The sequence below is a fragment of the Dryobates pubescens genome, chromosome 2 (assembly GCF_014839835.1).
Source record: "Dryobates pubescens isolate bDryPub1 chromosome 2, bDryPub1.pri, whole genome shotgun sequence".
NCBI lineage: Eukaryota > Metazoa > Chordata > Aves > Piciformes > Picidae > Dryobates > Dryobates pubescens.
This window is the reverse complement of record NC_071613.1, coordinates 53,528,604-53,547,674: the sequence shown is the minus strand read 5'-3', so window position 1 is coordinate 53,547,674 and position 19,071 is coordinate 53,528,604. Positions and strand designations below refer to the sequence as shown.

Genomic DNA, 19,071 nt, shown 5'->3' with positions numbered 1-19,071 from the left:
ACTGCAACAGGTTGCCCAGAGTGGTTCTGGATGCCCTCTCCCTGGAGGTGTTCAAGGCCAGGGTGGATGGGACCTTGAGCAACCTGGGCTAGTGGAAGGTGTCCCTCCTTATTGCTCTCTACATCTCCCTGAAAGGAGGTTGGAGTGAGGTGGGGATTGGTCTCCTCTCCCTAGTATCAGGTGATAGGACACGAGGAAATGGCCTGAAACTGCACCTGGGGAGGTTTAGGTGGATATTAGGAACAATTTCTTTGCTGCTGGAGTGGTCAGGCACAGGAACAAGCTGCCCAGGGAGGTGGTGGAGTCACCATCTCTGGAGGTGTTCAACCAACATGTGGACATGGCACTTGGGGACATGGTTTAATAGCCGTGGTGGTCTTAGGTTGAAGGTTGGACTCAATGACCTTAGAGATCTTTTCCAACCAAAACAATTCCATGATTCTATTACCCTATGATTCTGTTATTCTATGATCTATTTTAATGAAAGATTGATTTTTTTAAAAGCCAAATCCTCAATAATTCTGAATTATTGTACTTCCAATCCTTAAATATGTTCTTACTGAGTCCTCAGGCTTTCAGGTGTAATGTTTCAAAGCCCTACATGAAGTCTTTTGGATATGCCTTTAACCTAATGAGCTCCATTCCATTTCACCTCTAAAAGACCTAATTAATTGAGTTAAAATCCTGCAAAGACTGTTAACTCCTTTCAGTGTCAAGAGAAATTGAAACTGGCACAGTCAAAGCCTAACCAACTGTGAGCTGGCAGAGGACTGCAGGTATGTTTTGGTGGTGGTTCAGAAGGAGATGCTCAATAACAGGCAGATCACGGAATCATTTTGGTTGGGAGAGACCTTTGAGATCATCAAGTCCAACCATATGGATGTTATGGACTAAGCTAGGTTCTGTTTCAGCTGGGATTCACCAGTGTGTGTGTTCCAGTGCAGAAGCCTAATTTAACAGCTCGTCCACAATACTGGTGGAACCGTTTACACAACCAAGGCCATTTGCACATAGGAACTCTTTAAAGCCTTTGTAGTTGAAAGTTTTTAGTGGTCATCATAGAATCATAGAATTGTTAGGCTTGGAAGGGGCCTCAAGGCTCAGCCAGTTCCAACCCCCCTGCCATGGCCAGGGACACCTCACACTACAGCAGGTTGCTCACAGCCACATCCAGCCTGGCTGCAAACACCTCCAGGCATGAGGCTTCCACCACCTCCCTGGGCAACCTGTGCCAGGCTCTCACCACCCTCATGGGGAACAACTTCTTCCTCACATCCAATCTCAATCTACCCATTTCTAGTTTTGTTCCATCCCCCCCAGTCCTATCACTTCCTGACACCCTCAAAAGTCCCTCCCCAGCTTTCTTGTAGCCGTTCAGATCCTGGAAGGCCACAATGATGTCTCCTGGGAGCCTTCTCTTCTCCAGGCTGCACAGCCCCAACTCCCTCTGTCTGTCCTCAGAGCAGCTCCAACCCTCTGCTCCTCCTCGTGGCCTTTCTCTGGACACCTTCCAGCACTTCCAGATCCTTCCTGTAATAGGGGCCCCAGGACAGCTCAACTTTTCTGGAGGCATGTGTACTAGTCCTACCATAAAATGCATATTGACCTTCCTGTTGAAATCTATTAATGCTTTTGGACAGTGAACCACAAGAATCATGGAATCACAGAATGGTTTGGGTTGGAAGGGAGCAGCTAGTTCCACACCCCCTGACATGGGCAGAGACACCTTCCGCTGGACCAGGTTGCTCAAGGCCTCATCCAACCTGGCCTTGAACACTTCCAGTAAGGGGGCATCTACAACCTCCTTGGGCAACCCATTCCAGTGTCTCACCACCCTCTTTATCAAGAATTGTTTCCTTGTCTCCAGTCTGAATTTCTCTTCTTCCAGCTCAAATTCCTTGCCCCTTGCCCTGTCACTACAAGCCCTCATAAAAAGACCCCTTCCTTGTAGGCCCCCTTCGGGTACTAAAAGGCTGCTCTAAGGTCTCCCTGGAGCCTTCTCTTCTCCAGGCTGAACAGATCCAACTCTTTCAGCCTGTCCTCACAGGGGAGGTTCCCTAGCCCTCCAGCCATACTTGTGGCTTCCTCTGGATCCACTCCAGTAGTTCCATTTGCTTCGTGTGTTGGAGCACCTGAACTGAACGCTGTACTCCAGGTGGGGTCTCACCAGAGCAAAGCAGAGGGGGAGAATGACATCACTTGTCTCTTTTAGATCAGTTTCCAGTCAGAGCCATCCTATTCTTCTTTAATGTTATTGTAGTTTATATTAGAAGTCATTTACCAAGGCCTTACAAAGCAGTCAAGGAAAGTGGAATAAAACCATTTGGCTCTCTTGCATTTAAATAACACAACTGTCTCAACAGATGTAACGTGGAAGAGTTCCTCAGATGAGGGGTGTAGTAAGACAAGGAGCCAGCCTCAATGGACATAGCCCATTCTGGAGATCTGAACAGGAGACTGTCTAAAGCAAAGCTTCAAGTGCATCAAGAGTTTTAAGAAGCCTGAAGATCCCCAAGGTAACTAGAAGCAAGACCATGAGGAGCAATGTAGGTAAGTATTCCAACCGAAATCAGCACATTTATTAAGCCGAGAAACTTTGGTCTCCTTTTTTAGGCTCTGGTTGTAAAGTTTGTTACAAAATGTATTTCAGGTAGTAAAATACAGAAGATCTGAGATAACATTAAAAAAACCAACCAACTAACCAACAGGAAGAGCAGAGATCTTCACCATTTAACAGTGCTGAGGGAGAAAAGGAAACAATATAGCAGTTGCTAGATGAAAGGCAGTGCCCTCATACATGGACCAAGAGAGCAAAGAAGCTGTCTTGACCTAGATTTCCCAGATTGTATTGAAGCAGCATAAGAAGCACAGTATTTTAATGGTAAGAAAAGTGCAGTTTTGTGACAGTGTGATTCATAGGGAGGGTTAGTCATAATTGGGAGTAATATATTTTGATGTAATGAAACAATAGAACTCCACTTCTCCGTAGCAGGAAAAAATATGCAGCACCATTCTTGACCTAGATTATATTCTAGTAGCTGCCTTGCCCTGAGATGAGACCAGAACATCACAGGAAAAATGTGAAATAAAATGCCCTTATTCTTCTGCATTTCCCTAATCAAAATACAAGGTTGCACCATGTCAACAACCAGCAGATGGAGAAAAAAGAATGTCCTGGGAAGCTCAGAGAACACGCTAGGAAACGGAGCTATAAATACCAGGCTAATTCCAGAGCTTTAAGATTTCTCCAAAGCTTTTTTAAATCCCTCCAGAAAAGACTGAAGAGATCCCTAATCTGAAGTGCCCCAGTTGAAGGCAATGTGTTATGGTTTTATTTTTAAAGGAAATTATGTTAATCTGCACTAGATTGTTTGGACATCTCAGTGAGTCAGTGGAGTGTCTCTACGGTATCTGTTGCATCAAAATAAGAGGTTTTAAACACATGGCTACATCTTCCTCCTTAGCAGTCATTCCTTCCTCAGAGAAAACACAGCATGCTGCCTGATCACCTCTCAACAAATATGTAGAGTATTCCCACAGAATACTTGATGTTCACAACTCCTTTCCAAACTCTTACTTTCTTTAGGGAGCTGTCTTTTCTTTCAGTGGAGAGAGCTAACAGAGGAGTGATCTGCTTTGGTGGGATTTGATGAACATTTGGAAGATCTTTGGATGGTGTTTTGGTTTTTTCTCATTTGTATCTCTGAATTGTAGTTATGGACCCTAATGTTGTGCCTGTACATAGAAAAAAATGATTTTCTGCCTTCCATCCTTCTAAATTCTTGAAAGAAGGCTTGGAGATTTCAGCTGCCTTCCAATACCTGAAGGGAGCCTACAGGAAGGCTGGAGAGGGACTCTTCATAACAATGTCTGAGGAAGGATTTTAAGCTGAGGGAGGGTAACTTTAGATTGGATCTTAGGAAGAAGTTCTTCAGTACCAGGATGGTGAGACTCTGGCATAAGCTGCCCAGGGAGGCTGTGGATGCCTCCTCCCTGGGGGTGTTCAAGGCCAGGTTGGATGCGGCCTTGAGCAGCCAAGTCTAGTGGAGAGGTGTCCCTGCCCAGGGCAGGGGGCATGGAGTAGATGGTCTCTAAGGTCCCTTCCAATTTAGGCCATTCTGTGATTCAAGGAAGATATTATTCCCATGCTGTAATTGGGGAATCTACAATGTGAACAGGTTCTAAGACAGGTGTCTGTAAGGAAATCTGTACTGAGTTGTTGAGTGAAGAAGTGAAGAGTCTCTTTTCTCCATAAGGTCAGATGAACAACTTGGATTATAGAAGCACTGGGTAATAGCCCCTGGTGAAGTTAGCAAAACCAGTAGCTAGGCATGTCATGAGATAGAGTTAACCATGTAACCATAGGGTGATAGTGGTTGGAAAGGGTATCTGAAGGTCACAGAGAGAATGGCTGAGGTTGGAAGGGGCCCCTAGAGATCATCCAGTCCACCCCACCCTGCTAAAGCAGGGTCACCCACAGCAGCTTGCCCAGGATCATAATGACCAGGGGGGTTTGGAATCTCTCCAGAGAAGGAGACTCCACAACCTCTCTGGGCAGCCTGCTCCAGGCCTCCAGCACCCTCACACCAAAATAGTTTCTCCTCATCCTTAGATGGAAGCTGCTGGGTTCCAGTTTGTGCCAGTCTGGCCCCATCCTCTTGCCCACCACAGGTTCTTTAGCCCTCTCAGGCTGCTCTTCTCCAGGCTAAACAGCCCCAGGTCTCTTGGCCTTTTCTCCTCACAGAGATGCTCTAGGCCTCTCAGCAGGCCCCCAGAGCCTTCACTGGAGTGAACTCCAGCAGTTCCCTGTTTGTCTTGAGCTGAGGAGTCCAGAACTGGGCCCAGTACTCCAGCAGTGGCCTGACTAGGGCAGAGTACAGGGGGAGAAAAACCTTCCTTGACCTGCTGGTCACACTCTTCTTAATGCACCCCAGGACACCATTGGCCTTCTTGACCGTGAGAGCACATTTCTGCCTCATGGAGAGCTTAGCCACCAGCACTCCCAGGTCCTTCTCCACAGGGCTGCTTTCCAGCAGGTCAAACCCTGACCTGTAATGGTGCAGGGAGTTGTTCTACCCCAGGTGCAGGACTCTACACTCGCCCTTCATGATGTTGCCCCCTGCCCAACTCTGCAGCCTGTCCATGTCTGGCTGAATGTCAGCAGAGCCTGATAGGTTGTCAGCCACTGCTCCCAGTTTGGTATCATCAGCAAACTGGCTGAAGGTCCACTCAGTAATGAGACATGGATTATTGAACAGTCTGGTTTGGTGCCAGCAAATCACAGGATGTTAGGGGTTGGAAGGGACCTCCAGAGATCATTGCATCCAAGCCTGTTTGGTATCCTCAGCAAGCTGGCTGAAGGCAGACTCAGGGCTTTCATGGAGGTCGTTGGTGAAAACTCAAGGCTGTGCTCACTGGCAGCGAGGCCTTAGGTAGGTTCTGGTTTTCATGAGTGGACACTGCCCTTTAAAGCAAATTTGTATCAGCCAGAAGGTGGCAAAGCAGAGCAACAGCTTGTGCCAGATTTAGAAAGCGGGGCTGGTAAAGGACAGCTGAAAGGATTGGGTTTGTTTATTCTGGGGAAAAAAGAGAACACTGTAGGATGGGCATAAGGCTTTGAAAAGCTCAGAGGGTTTTAGAGGAGCTGTGGTGGTGGCTGCAGAGAAGCAAGTTCAGTTTGCACACAAAGGAGAATTTAGGGTTAGATGTAAAGAGAAAACAGTCCAAGCTTTTTTGGTTTGCCTCCTATCTGGCTACAAATAGGGATGAAAAAGTGGGATCTTGCACCTGCAACTCGTGGACTCTGTGATTTGGTTTCTTTAACGCAATAAAAAGCAGCTTTTAGAGGTGACCTTGGTTATGTTGACCTTCTAGCAGTGTCCCTGGGCTGGGCAGATTGCTCCCCTGAGATCCCTCCTCAGAAACTCTGTAACTTTCTCACCTTAATTGTAGGATTGGCTTTGTTTCCTTTCCCTCCAAACTTTTTCTGTTGCTAATAATACTCAGTTCAAGGTATGTGGTGTTTAAAGGCTTTATGTGGGGCACTTCTCATTACAAAACTGAACCAAATTACCTTTTTCTTTCTTTCTTTCTTAACTATAATACTTTGAAAAGCTCTAAAACAGAATGAAATTCAACTTCAGCAACCTCTGGAAGTTTGCCATGGAGTTGCTTGAATTCAGATTGCCATTGAGGTGCTGAGCTGGAGGGTGCCATAAAAAATAAACAGACACCAAATCAGTATGGGAAGCTTCTGTCCTGCATGTCTGTACCTTGAATTCATATTTCTTAGGCTTTTGTTCTCTTAGATTTCTCTTCCAGGAGTTTCTAGCATTTGTTCTTGGTGTTGTTTATGGAGGCATTTTATGTGACAATCTATTTGTGTTACTCCATTTCTTTCCCTCAAGTTATCAATATGTTGTGATGAAGAGCTGCCTAAATGCTTCCTTGCCTGTAATAGCTCATTATTTTTTAGGCCAGAATCTGCTAAATACCTGTTGTATCCCTACCTTCTGATATTAGGAAGAAGTTCTTTACAGTGAGGGTGGTGAGGCACTGGTTGTCTAGAGAAGTTGTGGATGTCCCCTCCCTGGTGGTGTTCAGTGTGATGAGGCCTGGAGCAACCTGGTCAAGTGGAAGGTGTCCCTGCCCATGGCAGGGGGTTTGGAACTAGATGGTCTTTAAGATCCCTTTCAACCCAAACCATTCTGTGAATGAATCTGCATTTCCAAAGATGTTTTTCAAGTCTATTGAGACAATAAAGGGCTGTGAGGGTTTGAAGTTCATATGTGGCAGAACATGTTGTCCTTCAACTAGGAGGAAGTGATGCATTTTTGAGGTTCTCACCTGGTTTGGAGCTTTCTTCTTATTCTTTGATGTCCTGTATCCTTAAAGGGACACATGCTACCTGTGGTCCTTACTCTCATTTTTCCCTTCTCTGCTTTGACCAGCTGAAGGAATTCTCTTGGACTTGCTAACCTTGAATGGGAGTTTCCCTTTTGTTTAGCTCCTTCTGAAGAGAATGAAACCCTTTTTTGTCTAGCTAAGCAATGTGCAGTCTATTGCACATACAGTGAAATCAGGTTTTATAGTGAGCATCAAGTGAGCAAATCCATGGGTACCTGGCAGGACAGAGCTGGGCATCCTTACTAGGTACCACCTTGCTCTACATTAAACCCAACTATGTCATTTTCAGATGGCAAAACACCTCCAAGGAGAGGTTCACAACCCCTGTACTGGAGCAGAGACTAGAATGCTTTTTATTATCAGAAAAAAACAAATGTTTCATTTTCTAGGAGCCAGACTGCAGTCTTCACACTTTATTGGGCAATGAAATTTATCCTTATGAAGGTGTCAGTGTGAATATGTCCAGTAATGACCTTATATAAAGATTCAACCCAAAAATACACAGCCACTAACATTTAGGTACTTTGCTCATTTTTAGTAGGCTAAAAATATATCTTGGCTTTCTTAAATCTTGGAGTGAAGGAGGTGGGACAGCCAAACAGGAAAGAACATTTTCACCCAGGAAGCACAAAGTCTTATTTGAAGCTTACTTCAATCTACCTTGGCATGTGTACAGTCAAGAAGTTGATCATCTTTGCTGTTGGGGTGCTGATTAAACTGGAGTAGAGAATGTTTCTGAAATATAGGAGTGGCACATTATCATCTACATGCCAGATGGAGGCACCCTCTGCAAGTCTGCAGAGGATACCGAGCTGAGTGGTGTGGTTGATAAGACTGGGATCCATCCAGAGGGACTTGGACAGGCTGGAGAAGCAGGCTGAGGAGAATCTCATGAGGTTCAATAAGGCAAAGTGCAAGGTCCTGCACCTATCAGTACAGGCTGGGAGTGATGAGATTGAGAGTATCCCTGCAGCAAAAGGGCTTGGGGTGCTGGTGGAAGAGAAGGTGGACATGAGCCAGAATTGGGTGGGCACAGAGGGCCAGTGGCTTCCTGGGCTGCATCAAAGGAAGTGTAGTCAGCAGACAGAGAGGCGTGATTCTGCCACTCTGCTCAGGGGAGTTGTCACCTGGAGTACTGTGTCCAGCTATGGGACCCCCAACACAGGAGAGAGACAGTAGTGGATCAAGAGGAAGGCCACAGGGATGATCATAGGGCTGGAGCACCTCTCCTGTGAAGACAGGCTGGGAGAGTTGGGATTGTTCAGCCTGGAGAAGAGAAGGCTCCAGGGACACCTTAGAGCAGCATTCCAATATCTGAAGGGGACCTATGGGAGGGCTGGGCAGGGACTGCTTAGAAGGGCCTGTGGGGATAGGATGAGGGGCCAGGGTTTGAAACTGGAGCAGGGGAGATTCAAGTTGGACATTAGCAGGAAGTTGTTTGCAATGAGAGTGATGAGATTCTGGAACATACTGCCCAGGGATGTGGTTGAGGCTCTGTGCCTGGGGACATTCATGATCAGATTTGATGTGACCCTGGGCAGCTTGGAAGTGTCCCTGCTGCCTTCAGGGGGGTTGGACAAGATGACCTTTGAAGGTCCCTTCCAACTTAATGCAATCTGTGAATTTGCTTAAATCTTAGGTATATTTTTCCTGTGCTTGTGATGTTCTATGGCAATGAAATGTGTGCAAAATACAAAGTGGGAACTGTTGCTTCGAGTTTCAAAGGAGCAAAAAAATTCTAAGAAAGAAGAAATAATTAAGAATCATTTAATATTGAAGTCTTAACATCCTGGGGCCCATCCTGTTCAATAGCTTCATTGATGATCTGGATGAGGGTATTGAGGCCATCATCAGTAAATTTGCAGACAACACCAAGCTGGGAGCAGGAGTTGATCTGTTAGAGGGTAGGAGAGCTCTGCAGAGGGACCTTGCCAGGCTGGACAGATGGGCAGAGTCCTACAGGATGGCATTCAACAAGTCCAAGTGCCAGGTGCTGTACTTTGGCCACAACAACCCCATGCAGTGCTACAGGCTGGGGTCAGAGTGGTTGGAGAGCAGCCAGGCAGAAAGGGATCTGGGGGTACTGGTTGACATTTGGCTGAACATGAGCCAGCAGTGTGCCCAGGTGGCCAAGAAGGCCAAGGGCATCCTGGCCTGCATCAGGAACAGTGTGGCCAGCAGGAGCAGGGAAGTCATTGTGCCCTGTACTCAGCACTGGTTAGGCCGCACCTTGAGTCCTGTGTCCAGTTCTGGGCCCCTCCATTTAAGAAGGACATTGAGATGCTGGAAGGTGTCCAGAGAAGGGCAACAAAGCTGGGGAGAGGCCTTGAGCACAGCCCTGTGAGGAGAGGCTGAGGGAGCTGGGGTTGCTTAGCCTGGAGAAGAGGAGGCTCAGGGGAGACCTTATTGCTTTCTACAGCTCCCTGAAGGGAGGTTGTAGCCAGGTGGGGGTTGGTCTCTTCTCCCAGGCAACCAGCACCAGAACAAGAGGACACAGTCTCAAGCTGTGCCAGGGGAAGTTGAGGCTGAAAGTGCGGAGAAATTTCTTCGCAGAAAGAGTTATTGGCCATGGGAAAGTGCTGCCCAGGGAGGTGGTGGAGTCACCATCCCTGGAGGTGTTCAAGAGGGGATTGGACATGTGTGGCACTTGGAGCCATGGTTTAGTCGTCCTGAGGTGTTGGGTGCCAGGTTGGACTTGATGATCTCTGAGGTCTCTTCGAGCCTTACTGATTCTATGATTCTAAATGGACTGTGTTGCTTGCTGTTGCTTATTTTCCCTTCCCACTGCTGCTTTATTTTTCAGCTTGGAATGAACAAGATGAACATATCCACCTTCGATCTAATGCTTAATGAGGAAAAAGGTCAGGCTGCTTGGTTGGTTTTTTTCTTCTTCTTTTTATTTTAATCCTGTGCCCTACTGTTAATTAGGGCTTTATATTTGCATTACTTATTTCCTAGATCTTAAATAACAAACCAAATGTGATGCTTTCAGACGAGGGTGAGGAATTGTTTTCAAATGGGATGGTACATTCATAAAAGAGCTGACTCAGCCCAGGGTAAGTAGAAGCTATAGAAGGAAAGGTCAGGTATACAGATCTTCATAGAGATTCATTTAAAAGTGATTAAACTCATAATTAATGGACCTCTTGTGTATAAAGACAGAAATATTTGTCATAATTTTCAAGGAGTGAAAGCATTTAAAGGGATTCAAATCACCCACTTCTTTCTGGTTTTAACATCAGAGAATTGCCAGGGTTGGAAGGGACCTCAAGGATCATCTAGTTCCAACCCCCCTGCCGTGGGCAGGGACTCTTTCCACTAGATCAGATTGCTCAGAGCCACATCCAGCCTGGCCTTCAAAACCTCCAGGGATGAGGCTTCCACCCCCTCCCTGGGCAACCCGTGCCAGTGTCTCGCCACCCTCATGGGGAAGAGCTTCTTCCTGACATCCAATCTGAATCTCCCCTCCTCTAACTTGGATCCATTCCCCCCAGTCCTATCATTACCTCACACTGTAAGAAGTCCCTCCCCAGCTTTCTTGTAGCCCCCTTCAGATCCTGGAAGGCCACAATTAGGTCTCCTTGGAGCCTTCTCTTCTCCAGACTGAACAGCCCCAACTCCCTCAGTCTGACCTCACAGGAGAGGAGCTCCAGCCCTTGGACTTCTGAGTCTTCAGCTAGCAAACAGAACTGTCCATGTCTTAGCTAACACAGGAAGGCAAAGTTCTCCAAACCCTTCTACATTCCATTAGTGCATCAGTGAAAATAATAATCCTCTAATGCTGCTGATTCATTTATGCTACTGGACAGGTTTGTAGCCACCAGATTTCAGTGAGGCAGCCCAAGCTCTCCCATTTAAGCCAGATAAGGCTGGAGAGATTCCATTAAGGTGCCTGAACAGCTGCTTTTATTTTATTTTTTATGTTACCATATTTTTCTTTTAATATCTGAAGAGTCTTTTCATTGAGGAAATTGCTGAGCAGAGATACATAATTCAGTAAACAATTGGAAGAGGGGGGGAAAAAAATAGGACTTGGAGAAGAAATTCCAGCTGTCTAAAAATAGCCCAGGCATGTGACTTACTACTTTGACACAAAAGCATAATTTGCAGGTTTCATTTGCAGCCCTGCTACGTTCCTGGCATTCTCCTGCCCAGCAACTCAGCCTGAATTATTCAGCTGATTTCAATATCGCCGTCTCTCGTGCTTCAGGTGTGTCTTAACACAAAGCAGGTCTCCATCAGGCCTTGAGACCACTGCATTTAAGTGTCTTGATTTTCATTTGTCACCATTTCTGCCTTAATTTTTGATAGCACTGTTAATGGAGATCTCACACCATCTCAAGCTGTGCCAGGGGAGGTTCAGGCTGGATGTTAGGGAGAAGTTCTTCCCAGCAAGAGAGATTGGCCATTGGAATGTGCTGCCCAGGGAGGTGGTGGCTAATCCTGACAGAGTTCTGCCAGCAGCTCAGAGCCTTTCACTGTATTTCTAGCAACCTGAGGGTTTTCCCCCTTTTTTTGGTTAACTGCTTATCTCAACTCTAATTGACTTGTCATGTTCAGGCTTGGCAATGGCTACATTTAAATAGTATTTTCCTTCAAAATTAACTTTACTCTTTCATAGCTTTCTCTTTCCCTATTAACTGAGAGCCAGTGATGTACAGCAAAGCTGTCACATGGAAATGAACACTTAAAATCATAGAATCATAGAATCAGTCAGGGTTGGAAGGGACCACAAGGATCATCTAGTTCCAACCCCCCTGCCATGGGCAGGGACACCCCACACTAGATCAGCCTGGCCAGAGCCTCATCCAGCCTGGGCTTAAACACCTCCAGGGACGGGGCCTCAACCACCTCCCTGGACAACCCATTCCAGGGCTTCACCACTCTCATGGGGAAGAACTTCCTCCTCACCTCCAGCCTGAATCTCCCCACCTCCAGCTTCATTCCATTCCCCCTAGTCCTATCACTACCTGAGAGCCTGAGAAGTCCCTCCCCAGCCTTCTTGTAGCCCCCTTCAGATACTGGAAGGCCACAATGAGGTCTACTTGGAGCCTTCTCTTCTCCAGACTGAACAGCCCCAACTCCTTCAGTCTGTCCCCATAGGAGAGGAGCTCCAGCCCTCTGCTCATCCTCGTGGCCCTTCTCTGGACACCTTCCAGCACCTCCAGATCCCTCTTGTGAGAGGGGCTCCAGAACTGGAGGCAGTACTCCAGGTGGGGTCTCTCCAGAGCAGAGCAGAGGGAGAGAATCCCCTCCCTTGCCCTGCTGGCTCTGCTTCTCTTGCTGCAGCCCAGGCTCTGATTGGCTTACCCATTTATTTTCTGCATCTCTTTATGAGATACCTGAAGAACATTTCCTGAAGTTCAGAGGATCTTTGTTCTAAAACCACATTTAATAATTTCAGATTTTTGGAAGCCTGGAGCATGAGAATTGGAAGAAGTTGTTTGTTTATTCATGTGCTTGGCTTTTCCTTTTCAAGTAATTCTAAGTCTGGTCTGACACTTTATTTAGAGCTAAACCATTTCATTATAATCAGTGTGTTGTGATTAGATTTTTTTAAGTTAATTTTAAGCTCCTCATTACATTTTTGGACAGATGTGAATGTCCACAGTGGTCATTTTCTGCTGGGTTTGTGTGTTGTGTTACATTAGCAACAGCAATCCCACTGTGACAGAGCAGATTTTTCTCTATTAATATCCTCTTCTCTGGTGGCAGTTGGTCTTGCAAGTTGGTCTGAATTCTCTTTCTTGTAGGCACAGATTGCTTTTCCTTTCCACATTTTGCAGTTGTCATCTTTCCTTCTTGTGGAGTCCTGGTAGACTCTTCTAGAGCGTGATAGTTTCTTAGAGCTTGAAGAATCATGGAGTCATAGAATGGTTTGGGTTGGAAGGGACCTCCATCCAGTCCAACCCCCTGTGCAGTCAGCAGGGACATCCTCCACTAGATCAGGTTGCTCAGAGCCCTGTTGAACCTGACCTTGAGCATCTCCAAGGATGAGGCCTCACAACTGCCTCCCTAGGCAACCTGTGCCAGCGTTCCACCACCCTCATGGTAAAAAACCAGACTTCTCCTCCTTAGGCTGAACAACCCCAGCTCCCTCAGCCTAATAACATTTCCTCCTTCCTTATTAACATCTGGGTTAGTAATTTGCTATTTCACAACATTCCCTGAGAAAGGTTTTGATACCTGTGGCACGATTCCTACCTGCAGAGGAGCGCTGTTGATTTCCATTGCAATACCAAGCGTTAGTCTGAACGTTTCAATAATCTTGTGACAGCAAAGCAGGCCTATCTCACAGGCACACAGTTTTGACCTATTTCCCTTGTAAAGAATGAAATTAATGTGGTGGAAGGGCTGAAAGAGCATTCTGACTCTTGTGTATTCTTCTGTGGGCTCTGAGGAGTGACCATTGTGTTTATTACATTCCTACCGAGGAGAGATTGCTGAGGCTTCAACACAAAATCCTTTTGTTTCCTGCCATCTTTTTTTCACTGCTCCAGAGCTTTTTATGTCCAAACCCTTTCAGAGATGCTCTCTGGCACATGTGTGTGCACAAAGGAAGTTCTTGAAAGGGTGGGTGTTGTTCTTTGTTTTGTTGGAATGGAAAACCTCAGGTGCTCCCAGCTCTGGGGGTTTCACAGATGGGTGTGTTGAGGAATGTTTTGGAGTTGGCTGCTAAACATACACTAAATAAAGAGTGCTGAAGGGATCATCCTCCTTCCAGTTCAGCTACTGCCTTGGAGACCTGTAATGACACAGTTAAATCTCCTACATTATGGATACATCACAGCTCAGTTAGGGTTGGGAGGCTGAGGGAAGGCCTTCTCCCTCTCTCCGGCTCCCTGAAAGGAGTTTGGAATGAGGTGAGGGTTGGGCTCTTCTCCCAGCATCTGGTGATAAAATGAGAGGAAATTACATGAAATTGCACCAGGGGAAGTTTAAGGTGGACATGAGGAGCAATTTCTTTGCTGCAAGAGTGGTCAGGCATTGGAACAGGCTGCCCAGGGAGGTGGTGGAGTCACCACCCCTGGAGGTGTTCAGAAAACGTGTGGCCCTGGCACTGTGGGACATGGTTTAATGGCCATGGTAGTCTTGGGTTGAATGATCTTAGAGGTCTTTTCCAGCCAAAACAATTACATGGTTGTATGAATTAGCTCTATTTTTTACCAGAACTGTGAACATCAGTAGGAAGGATATCAGCTGTAGAATCATGGAATTATTTTGGTTGAAAGAGACCTAGAAGATCATCAAGTCCAACCATTAACCCAGCACTGCCAGCTCACCACTAAACCATGGCCCTCAGAACCACATCTACGCAGCTTTCAGACCCCTTCCAGGGATAGAGACTCTACCACTGCCCTGGGCAGCCTGTTCCAGGCCTTGACAACCCTTTCAGGGAAAAGCAGAATGGGTAAATTGGGCTCTTCCAATCCTGAAAGGTTCTATAGCATCAAAAGCAGTATCAATTAGGAATCCACAGGCATGCTGACAGGGCATTTTAAAACTGTCCTTCACACAGTTCCAAAGAATTGAACACCAAAGGTGTTTGGAGTGGAGTTGATCTGCTGGAGGGTAGAGAGGCTCTGCAGAGGGACCTCGACAGGCTGGGCAGATGGGCAGAGGCCAAGGGCAGGAGATTGAACACATCCAAGTGCCAGGTTCTGCACATTGGCCACAGCAACCCCATGCAGAGCTACAGGCTGGGGTCAGAGTGGCTGAGAGCAGCCAGGCTGAGAGGGACCTGGGGGTGCTGGTTGATGGTAGGCTGAACATGAGCCTGCAGTGTGCCCAGGCAGCCAAGAGGGCCAATGGCATCCTGGCCTGCATCAGGAACAGTGTGGCCAGCAGGAGCAGGGAGGTCATTCTGCCCCTGTACACTGCACTGGTTAGGCCACACCTTGAGTACTGTGTCCAGTTCTGGGCCCCTCAGTTTAGGAAGGAGGTTGACTTGCTGGAACGAGTCCAGAGAAGGGCAACAAAGTTGGTGAGGGGTTTGGAACACAGCCCTACGAGGAGAGGCTGAGGGAGCTGGGGTTGCTTAGCCTGGAGAAGAGGAGACTCAGGGGTGACCTTATTGCTCTCTACAACTCCCTGAAGGGAGGTTGTAGACAGGCAGAGGTTGGTCTCTTCTCCCAGGCAGCCAGCACCAGAACAAGAGGACACAGTCTCAGGCTGCGCCAGGGGAGGTTTAGGTTGGATGTTAGGAAGAAGTTCTATACAGAGAGAGTGATTGCCCATTGGGATGTGCTGCCTGGGGAGGTGGTGGAGTCACCATCATTGGAGGTGTTCAGGAGGACACTTGATGGGGTGCTTGGTGCCATGGGTTAGTTGTTTGGGTGGTGTTGGATGGGTTGATGGGTTGGACGCGATGATCTTGAAGGTCTCTTCCAACCTGGCTTATTCTCTGTATTCTATGATTTGACAGCAGGGCAATTTCAAATGTTTCATTTTAATGAAGTCATTCAGTGCTGATCACTTTTCTGTTTGTTGCCATGTGTTCCCCATACTCTGTATTTACAAGAGAGCTGAAGATGACTCTCTCAAACCAAAGGCCAGAGTGTATCGTGTATCCAGCTGTATTACAGTCCTGGATACCAGCACAATGAGATAAGGGTGAAGGAAGAAAGGTTGCCTTTATACTTCAGGCACATTTGTTTGTTGAATCACTCTCCTAAAAATAGGGCTTCATAAAGTATTCAACACCAATCTAATTAGTCAAGAGAATGCTGCTTTTCAAAGTGGAAAAGCATTCCCCAAAAGTGATGCAACATTTGTCTCTAATGAGATGATCCAGGAGAATCTGAGCTAATTGCTTTGATAGACTTAAACAGATTAATAATGTGCAAGGGATAACTGAAGGCAAACTCCTTTTGACTCTGGGTGGTTTGAAAATGATGCTTTTTGTATAGCTAAAACTTGCTGTTAGCTCAAAAGCCCTGTGACCATGATTTGAGGGCATTCAGATTCTGAATGGATTTTGTGGGCTGTTCTGTGAGAGAAAGGAAAGCCTGGGAAAGGAGATTGCAGCTCCTATCTGTAAGCAGTGTTTTGTCCTAAGTTCTGAGTGCTGGCAAAACTTTGTATCCCAAATCTGATGATCCCACAAGTGACACTGGGCTTTGTGTACCAGGGGAGCGGGCAGGCATTGACTGCAGACCTTGAAGTGGCCTTGGTGAGACACAGAATGGTAAGGAACACTTAAAAGTTCACCAAAGTAAAAATTAAGGAGCTTCTTTGTGATATTGGACTGGGAAAAATGCCTTACATCAACTTATTAATAAATTAAATGTCCTATTAGTATTCATGTCATGTGTGAGAGATCTCAAGGAGGCCAATGGTCACCTGGGGTGCGTTAAGAAGGATGTGACTGGTAGGCCAAGGGAGGTTCTCCTCCCCTTCTACTCGCCCTAGTCAGGCCACATCTGGAGTCCTGGCTCCAGTTCTGGGCTCCCCAGTTCAAGTGAGACAGGGAACAACTGGAGAGAGTCCAGCAGAGGCTACAAAGATGCTGAGGGGCCTGGAGCATCTCTGTGAGGAGGAAAGGCTAAGAGCCCTGGGGCTGTGGAGCCTGCAGAAGAGCAGTCCCAGGAGGGGATCTGATCAATACTCAGCAAGAGCTAAAGGTGGGGGACAGGAGGCTGGGACCAGACTCTTCTCAGTGATGCCCAGTGACAGGACAAGGGGCAATGGGCACAAACTGGAACCCAGGATGTGCCACCCAAATACGAGGAGAAACTTGTTTGGTGTGAGTCCTGGAGCAGGCTGGCCAGAGAGGCTGTGGAGTCTCTTCTCTGGGGAGATTCCAAACCTAGCTGGCTATTGTGATCCTGGGCAAGCTGCTGTGGGGGCCCCTGCCTTAGCAGGCTGGTTGGGCTGGATGATCTCCAATCCCCACCACGCTGGGATTCTGTGAATCCAGCCTATTAGTATTTAATTTCAGTGTCTTTTTATTTGTAGCCCTTATTCTGTTTCACCAGTAGACTAAAAACTTAGCAGCATCACCAGCTGAGTGTGCAAAGGAAAGGGGCTTCCTAAAATGTGACAGTTCCAAAAGTGAGACAGTTGCATTCAAAATTCAAAACCTCTTTTTCAGCAGATGAAAAAATCAAGGAGAAGTTTTCCAAGGGGGGGGTGAGAAAGGATTTGAGGGAGCTGAAGGGGGTAAACAGTTCCATCTAGAAATATTTCTAAGCCTATGGTAATGAAGCTGGACTGCAAACCAAATCTAAACAGCATGCCTTGGCCCACAGGAGGAAAAAAAGAAGTAATTGATTTAGATGTGGAAAGTTGTGTTATTCATGGTGAGATAACATGAATTGTCTGGAGCTGTTATGAGATTACAGAGGAGAGGTATTTACTACATGGGTTGATGAAAATCAGGCCTTTAGATAGAATCCAGCATCCAAAACAGTTTGTATGTGGTCCAAAATCCAAGTGTTTTCTACCCCCATCCAAAGTTCTTCAGCTAGAACACTGTGATGGAGAACAGGAAAGTGGTTCACCAGAAGAGACAGGACTTGTGCCATTGAGTTGGAAGATTCTGGACTGGTTAGAGGTTTGAGTAGTCAAATGCAAGCTGTCTGCGTCAGAGCATCCATGGTCAGGCTGATCCCTCCTGGGATTTAAATCTCTTCTTTCAGTCACTGAACAGTTTGCCAAACCAAACAGAGCTGTGCCACTGTCCCCTGCCATTATCCTTTTAGAACAGAATCACACAGTGGTATGGGTTGGAAGGGACCTTTAAAGTCATTGCACTCATCAGGAACATCTGCAACTGGAGCAGATTGCTCAGAGCTCCGAATAACCTGCAGTGGTTCCAGGGATGGGACTTCTGCCTCCTCTCTGGGCAACCTGGGCCAGGCTCTCACCACCCTCAGTGGCAAAAATTTCTTCTGTAGATTAATCTAAATGTTCCTCTTTTCGTTGAAATCATCACCTCTTGTCCTGTCATGACAGGCCCTGCTCAGAAGTCTGGTCCCCAGCTTTCTGATCAGCCCTTGAAGCACTAAAAGGCCACCAGAAGGTCTCCCTGGAGCCTTCTCTCCAGGCTGAACAACTCCAATTTCACAGCAGAGGGCTTTCAGCCTTCCCAGCATTGCTGTGGCCTCCTCTGGCCCTGCTCCATCAGGTCCCTGTCTGTGCTGTGCTGAGGACTCCAGAGCTGGCCCCAGCCCTGCAGGTGGGGTCTCAGCAGAGCACAGCAGAGGGGCAGAATCCCCTCCCTACCCCTGCTGCCCACACTGCTGGGGATCAGCCCAGGACACAGCTGGAGCTGGTCTGGCAGCCAGCTCATGTCCAGCTTTGCACCCAGCAGCACCCCCAAGTCCTCCACAGGGCTGCTCTCAATGAACTCATGGTAAGAGTTCTCTTTTAACTTGCAGCTTCCCATATCAGCTGCCTTACTATATTGAATGTATTCTAAAACCAGTCTGCACCAGTGGTAGGGTGAAAAAGAGCTAGACCCAGGCTGGTTTAAGTGACTCTCATCCTCTTTGTCACTGCTGTCTTCCTTAGCTCCCTTTTCTTTGTTTGCCTGATAACCAGTTATTGAGAAAATGCAAAGGGTCTCCTTTGTTGAACCAGATTTAAGAGGATTAACTCTTCTTGGAGAGCCCTCTGCTCTGCTTAACTTCTCTTTGGTGTTATGCAGTTAAAAGGCTACCACATAGCCACTCTGCACACGCTGCTGGGTGAACAATTTCTGTCCCCAGACATCTTCTTTATGCCTCTCCTGCCCAACAGAAAGGCGCAGTGGTTACGCCGAGTGCTAGGTGTTGTACGGCCTGCAGCTTGTGGAGTTCAGCACAGAACTGTGCTGGAGTTCAGTGAGAAAACCTCACTTCTGTGAGCATCCTGCTGTAAAGGATGGCTGGTTACATGCTGATTAGCTGTGTACCAAGAGCCTTGCAGGGAACCTTGCCCACCTTTGCTGTAATTCATGGCAGACCGACTCCAGTTCTGGACACCCCAGTTCAAGAAGGACAGGGACGTGCTGGAGAGGGTACAGCAAAGATGCTGAGGGGACTGGAACATCTCTGTGATGGGGAAAGGCTGAGAGGACTGGGGCTTTTTAGTCTGGAGAAGAGAAGACTCAGTGGGAATCTCATCAATACCTAAAGGGTGGGTGCCAGGAGGATGGGGCCAGTCTGTCTTCAGCGGTGCCCA

The 19,071-nt window shown here is 47.1% G+C and overlaps 1 protein-coding gene across 9 annotated transcripts in view; it reads left to right on the top strand.

Moving 5' to 3' along the window:
* MBD5 (methyl-CpG binding domain protein 5) overlaps nucleotides 1-19,071 on the top strand; it is a 197,930-nt gene that overhangs the window by 119,927 nt on the left and 58,932 nt on the right. For 7 of the 9 annotated variants that reach the window (XR_008463062.1, XM_054177727.1, XM_054177715.1 and 4 more), the window contains exon 4: nucleotides 2,364-2,550. The gene's annotated coding sequence lies outside the window, so the exon portion shown is untranslated. Of the gene's footprint in view, nucleotides 1-2,363; nucleotides 2,551-9,709; nucleotides 9,781-19,071 lie in introns of all 9 variants that reach the window. The other 2 variants (XM_054177680.1, XM_054177688.1) reach the window with 2 other exon arrangements.